This window comes from Perna viridis, chromosome 8 (genome assembly GCF_037379345.1).
Source record: "Perna viridis isolate PV_CMFRI_1.1 ecotype Kerala chromosome 8, ASM3737934v1, whole genome shotgun sequence".
NCBI classification, from domain to species: domain Eukaryota; kingdom Metazoa; phylum Mollusca; class Bivalvia; order Mytilida; family Mytilidae; genus Perna; species Perna viridis.
The window spans coordinates 40,649,675-40,657,223 of record NC_142452.1 but is presented as its reverse complement, the minus strand read 5'-3'; positions in this window follow the sequence as shown (position 1 = coordinate 40,657,223).

Genomic DNA, 7,549 nt, shown 5'->3' with positions numbered 1-7,549 from the left:
GGTTACAAATCATTTATAGCAACGCCTTCCTCGTTAGCCAAATAAACTTCTCACGCTGCGCGTTCGAAAGTTTATTTGTCTAACTCGGAATACTATGCTGTAAATATAACATATACCATACATCATTGTTTTTGTTTATTTAAATGCAAATACATGTAAATAACTATTTAACTCCTTCACCAGACTTTGCGAACTGATCGCGCGACAATGTCTAGATGCCGATTTATGAATAAATATCCAGAATAGTAGTTGATATATTATTTTCAATGGTCACATAGAAAAATAAACACTATATAGATACTAAGAAACATTTATTTACTCAAATAATTCAAAATTACGTGCTATCTACCACTCTTTGAGTAGTAGGACCGTTTTGAAATGTTAAGTAAATGGACTTGTGTGCCTAAGTTTAAAGTACACTCTAAAAATGACCAAAATCCCAAGTCAAAAAGGGGGTGATACCCTCATAAAATAACCGTGTTAAAATGATACGTGTTACTTTTGGTCCGAAAAGCCAAGCGATTTCAGGAAGTAAACTTAGTGAGTATTGTACGCATGCGTACATGCCTTTCAAATTTTTTAACGGGTGACTTTAAAACTACTTTATTTAAATGAAAAACCCCGTGCAGGTCCGGGTGTTCAAAGAATAGGCCTGCAGCAGCTCTAAGCTTGTCGTAAAAGGCGACTAAATAGTGTTCAGAACCCTAGCCGGGGGCTAGGGCGCTCTGCCCTCAGCAACTGGGATGTGTGCCCCAGGCCGTGGAATGGGGTACCCCTGGCGTGTTACATGCTGGGGTTGCCAGGCTATAACACGGAAAACCTGACCGCAAACCATAATGGTGCACCGTGTTGGGAAAGATGCCACGTTCCTCGCACGTTAAAGAACCCTACTGTGGTGTTCTCCCGGAGTAGGAACCACAGGAGGCTCAATTGCCCGACCCTACCCACCTCTCCCTATTTCCAGTGGTAATAAAAATTTGTCGACCCCATTGTCCTTGTGTCCCATCCCTTTTTCATTTCATCATCATATCATGTTCATTTTATCATCAATTTCATGTTCATCGTCTGAATATAGCTGAAATATTGCTGCTCGGACGTTAAACCCCAACAAACAAACAAACATTTAAATGAAAAACTGATAAATTTGTCAGATATTTGTTCAACTGGTAACAGTCATGGATGAAATGGGAAAGCTGAAAGTCGGTGTCAATGTCGACATTCATAGAACGGACGGGAATCTGCACTTATCCATATGACCTAAAGCGGTTGCTAATAACTCCCCAGCATGACTGGGTTTTTCGTCATTTACCATTTAAGCTAAGCATGTTGATTTATGTGCACTGTACAGTAGACTTGTTATAGAAACGAATGTGACGAACGTGTCTTTTTGTTTCGTTGGTTTAAATTAAACAGGTTGGTGTGACTTTCAATTTATGATGCATCAGCCTGATAGGCCTTCGGGGATTTGATGTTACAGCTAATACTAGATACCGGGACTGGTCACTCCTAACAAAGTCTATATAATGTACAAAAGTAAATATGGCTCCCGGTCTAAATACTGGGTCAACTTAAAACATGAGATTTATATTTGACTTAAGCATACTGGGGAGATAGAAATTATTCAGGATTTTAGTTACAGAAGTTAATTATATTAGGAAGGCAATGACTTTGGCTTAAGTGCAAGCGAAGTCTGAAGCAAAAGTATCTGGTTCCCTTTTGAACAAATTTGAAATTTGTGCCTTTTATCATTTTGCCACCTTTTGTTAGGAATTTTTCATCAGTAATAAGTGGGAGACGGCAAAGGAAATTCCAAATATTTGTAAAATGATTGGAAGAACCAGGAATGTCAATAGAAGCCATCAACCAGCAAAAATGGAAGGTTACTTGTTCATCTTTTGACTGCTACTCTATTTTTAAAAATGGGTGAACTCTTACAAAAATTTCATCAGTTTACTTCCTACTTATTATATTATTCATGCTACTTAAAATACTACTGATATCCCACAGAACTGTTCCCGGTTCAGTGTAAATTGCAGGGTTTTATCAAGATCCAACTTGAAGTAGCTTTTCTAGATGTCTTTTAAACTATTATCTAGCCTACATTTTTACTATTTCTGACGCTTTAATCATACAGTATGTATCCCGATAAAGTGTTTTGCTTAGACAAAAGTTTCTCAGGTGTCAGTATAATGAATTTTAGACAAATTTCTATGAGCTGGCTTATAGAATTAACAAACTGATTATGACAAAGTTATAATGGAAATACTGAGGTAGGGTGTGTTCACAAAACACTAAAATATAATAAAAATTTCAAAATTTTCCTGTAAAAATCAATAATTACTTATTAGTTTTCAGTAATTGCCCCTGAGAAAATTAATGAAATTAGTCGCCTTCTAACTTAATAATCCTCTTACTGACAAGCAGACATATGTGTCCATCACCAGCTCGTTGCCAAGCAGATATATATATATCCTTTTTAAATGAAAAGGAACTTGTATCTTTAAATCTCTTTCTTTCCTTGCTATCAATGCATTAAGGTGTAGTGAAATGCACTTATGACTATTTAAATGTATAATAGAGTAATCAAGGGAACCAAGGTTATAGCGGCAATCAAAAGAATGTAATCTAGGGACAAAGACCAGACATGGAAAACAGACATGCACAACAAAGAACATAAAGTAACTAAAATCATACATACAAAGTAACAAAAGCAAATATAAACTGGAATCATGGACCAGGTGCACCTGTAGGGTAAGCGTCCTCTGCTTTTTCTAGAAACACCCGCCGAGTTGCTCATAAAAAGTCAAGTACATAAACATGATTACACAATTTTATTAATTACGTCATGAACGCTGACTTCCAAAGATCTACAAAGTACTGACACTTTCAGAATTTAAACTTGACAATGTCTGACTTTGATGACTGATGGTTTTTGACTTAGGACAACAGAAAAGGTGGTAAGGTTGATGTTGATGAGCCAGGCAATAAGACCTGAGTCACTCACCTTTGGAAATCAGACAAACTCATATGATGATTAATCCATTCAAAGTGCAGATGTCAGTCCACATCTGAAAAAATCCTTGCAGAGATAAAGCCTTCTTCATATGGGTATTATGAAAAAACCGACGTTGAATCAAATCATAGTTTCATACATGTGTACTGGCAGAAAGGATATAAATTTCAATTATCCAACATGCCAGCACGTGGCTTGGTATTGAGAGAAAATCAACACATTTCAGAATATGTGTAATAAAAATTTGCCCTTATATACTCAAGTATAAGTTGACCCCTCCAAAAATTGGACCCCCTTTCAGTCTCAAATTTCTGGAACTTAGTCTTGTCCCGCTTATAAGTCAGGCTGATACTTGGCAGTTGCATTGCTAATATTCCTGAGTTACAATGAGTATACCTGTTTGTTTTGCTAACTTCAATAAATGTTGAAATAAATTAAATGGTCAATTGTTACACAACAATTGAAAGGTCTTTCCCACCCATTCTCTTGACAACTATCATGTTCATGAGAAATGATCTTTGTTTCACGGCTAATGGCTTATTGTGTTCTTGCCTGTCGAAACGGCTCGATCGACAATATTTATTTCTTGTATATGTTTTAAAAGGCGAGGTTTTTGACAATTATTAAATTTGCAAAACAGCTCTGATTCTTATAAGAACGATGAATTCTGCAGTAACTGTGTTGTAATAAGCTATTTTTTCCTGTTAATTCCATCAATACAATCAGTTGAGAACAAAATGAACTTGTGATTTTCATGAAAATAGATAAATTCAAAGGGAGATAATTATAAAGCATTGCAAAGCAAAAGGTCTCAATCGCCACTTCCAGGTCAAATGGCCACCCCTCTACGAAGTACTAAAACACACTTAATCTAGAATTATGCTTTGTAAAGGTATTATTTGAGTGTGTATTGAACAAATGTGGTCAAAATTAAACTCAGATTGTAAACTCTTATTTCGTACTTTTAAGTCTCTACAAAAGTATGAGTATTTTGTAAAAGTGTGAATATTGTGCCTCCATTGTGTAAGTTGGAACAACAATGTCGGAAGAAAGTGATTTTACAAAATTACTGTACAATAACTGTTTAAATATTTTGATAACCAAGAAGTCGGTCTCTGTTCTTGCTATTTTAAGGCAACTTAAAGAGTAAATGTAAATTGATTCAGTACATGAGTACTTTGAATTTCCTATTTAAATGACAATTGAAAATTATTAATACATGTTTATTTATCGTGATATTCTCGCTATGCTGTTGTTTAAATGTTAGGCCATACATGGGATTGTTTTGCATTTAATGATCGTAAATAGTGGTTTTTACTGATAAAAAGCTGGACACTCCCGATTTAGGTGCCCATGATATGTCTAAGGCCACTTTTTAAAAAAAAAATGTATTGGAAGTATACTTTTAAAGACAGTTTTAAGAAACGAACATTACGCATGTATTAACATTATTTACTTATTGTCTTTATCCATATGCATTTTTTAGATTAGTTTTAAAAAAAAAATGCATTAATTACGGTAAGTACTGTTTTCAAAGTGTGCACCAATTTTCAAAGAGAGATGTGATTTTCAATAACGAAAACCGGCAAAGACACCACTAATGGAATTCGTTGTAAACGAATATAGTTCTAAATGTCGGTGGAGAGTTTTCCTATATAGATACATATTTAGACAGTAAATACCGCGTTACCAGTAGTTATAACTCATACTATAAAGACTTGAACAAAAAAACTACAGCAAAAAAGTGCCTAATAGAGATTCAGAAATGAACATACAAATGAGGTAAAATATCTTGTCAAAGTTTGACTAAGAACCAAGAAATACAAAAACATACTGCAAATCATTTAAGATCAACAGTGAAGGTCCCAAATCTATACGACTTACGGTTTAAAAGTTTAGTGACCAACCGAACAATTTCATTTTAGGTCGCGAAATCGCGTAACCAGGGAACCTCAAATCTTTTCGAAACTTTGTCAAATAGTACTGCCCCGGGTTTCTAAAAAATATGGAGCTTTCGGTTTGTGTGTATCTGTGTATCTAAAACGGTTTAAGAAATTTTAGAAAATTTAATTTTTCCGCCACGGGGCAGATAACTCTGGACCGACAAATCATCACGTCTCACAGGGTGAATTCCAAAGATTGTCAAAATCGTGTCGTGATACGTTCAGCCAAAACTTTGGCAAAATGACTGGCGGAAAAAAAAGAATAATAATAATAATCAGAAGAAATACAAAAAGGTCTTCCCATTGAAATGGGAAAGACCTTAATGAAATTTGTCGAAAAGGGCTTATATTGGTTATTCCAAGGAAAATATGGTATCCTGGAGTCAATACAACAAAAAAAAATGCTATTTTTGAAAATATAGCGAATCGGTGTATTTTCACCGACTTCTGAAAACCGTCAAATTTGACCGGAAGTATGCATTGTGGCATATCATTGGATGTGAATCTATCTTGAACCATATTGGCAAAAATGGCAAAAAACCATTTTTGACCCAGTTTTTGACCATTAAAACAAATGACCTTGACTTTTGAAATGGGAAAGACCTTAATAATTACAAGCCAGAGTTGTTTTTACAGTAGTAAGTAATTAAATTCTTGACAAGCCATGTGAATTGTTTTACTACAGCCATTTTTTCATTCATTCTAATTTTGGTACAACTAATAACCCAAATTAAAATCATTTATATAGGGAACAAAAATGAATAAAACAGGAAGTTCATGATATTCTAACAAATCATTATTGAAGACATTTCAGTAAGTTAAGAGGTTTTATCTGAAGGAAAAAGAAATTAAAAACATATAATTGTCATAACCAACTCAAATATTGATTACTTTTGTCAAATTATGGTACATTATTGGGTCATGTTTCCATTACACCTTGTTTTGCTATGTAAGCGGACACATGTAAAATGGATGAGTGGGAAATACAAATAAAATCATAGAAGGCCTGTATTTAGCAAAATAAAGACGGTAAACAGTAAATATAATTTTAATGCATTACATTTTAGCTGTAAAACGTAGAAGATGAACATTTTAGTTCATAAGATAGGTCTTGTCTATAAGTCAGAACCCTTCTCAGCAGTTAAAATGTATCCCCAAAATCTTACTTAAAGTCATATATGGTAGAAGCTGTTCCATCTAGTTAGGAAGGACACTGCAGGTTATTAATGGTGAATTCAAAAGAAATTGTCATTTAACAAGGGACATAACAATACATGTAGATAAAAGCATTGTGAGATTTAGAGAAATAAACTGTCTTTTGTCAATGAAGAAAGTATTTCATAATTTTGATTTATAAATAAAGGGATAAACTTCATAAAATTTATCAAGACGACCTAATTAATATGCATAAATGAAAACCGGAAGTAACACCCACTTACCATATATGGAAGTGCTATGTCATTGGTTCTCAATCTCCATTTGGGTGCATTGAAAATGTATACATGGGTGGCTTCTTTTATCTTTACATGGTTCGGTGCCTGGTGACACAGGTGTCGACGCAGGTGTATGGCTTCGATAATTGAAATGTAATTGCATTTCTTTTGTCTTACGATTTTGGAAATGAAACAATTTACATGAATATTGGACACAATACACAATTTATAATGGGCAGCCCTAGGAGTGTTGAAGGGATTTTTTCTGGTACGAACAGTACTTTTTACCTCACATGGCCAAAGGCCATGTGAGCTATTGCCATCATTTGGCATCCTTTGTCATCGTGATTAACAATAATACTAAAGTCTCCTCCTCTGAAACTTCTTGACCAATGAGAACCAAACTTGGTATGAATGTTGCTAGGGGTATCCTGCATAGAACTGATAAGGGGATTTTCAATCCGTTAAAAAAATGGCCGCTGTTACTAAAAAGAGAACATAGGGGTCAGACAGTAGTTTTTTTGCACATACATTTGTATCTCCAAAACCGTTAGATTAAGCTAAATTCTGTCATGGGTTTAACGTGGTCATCATGATGAGATCTATCTGTGGTCAATTTTTGGTTTTAATCTGTTTAGCCATGTTGGAGTCATTGCCCTTTTTCAACTATTTTTGCTATTTTTCATGTTATTTCTTTCAAAAGTCTCCTCCTCTGACATTATTTCATCAATTGGAAACAAACTTGTTATGGATGTTTGTTTGTGTATCCTGCATAGAACTGATGTAGGGATTTTTTATCCGTCTTAAAACATGGCCACTGTTACTAAAAACAGAACATAGGAGTCAGACGGTAGTGTTTCGCATATATCTCCGAAACCATTAGGTTTAGCCAAATTCTTTTAATAGCTGAAATGACCCTTTTTATTAGGACTATAAAAGTTGTCAGACGACTCCTTGTAAGAGTTATTGCCCTTGAAAGGAGAATTTTTTTTTACAGTTTTCAGTCAAGATCTTGAAAACTATGATAGATTAAAAGAAACTTTCAATTGTTGAAATGATCCTAATGGTACGTCCTACCAAAGACTTATGAGTCATAATTGTTGGACAACTTCTTGTTAAATTTATTGCCATTGAAAGGCAAAATTCAACCAGGTGAGCGA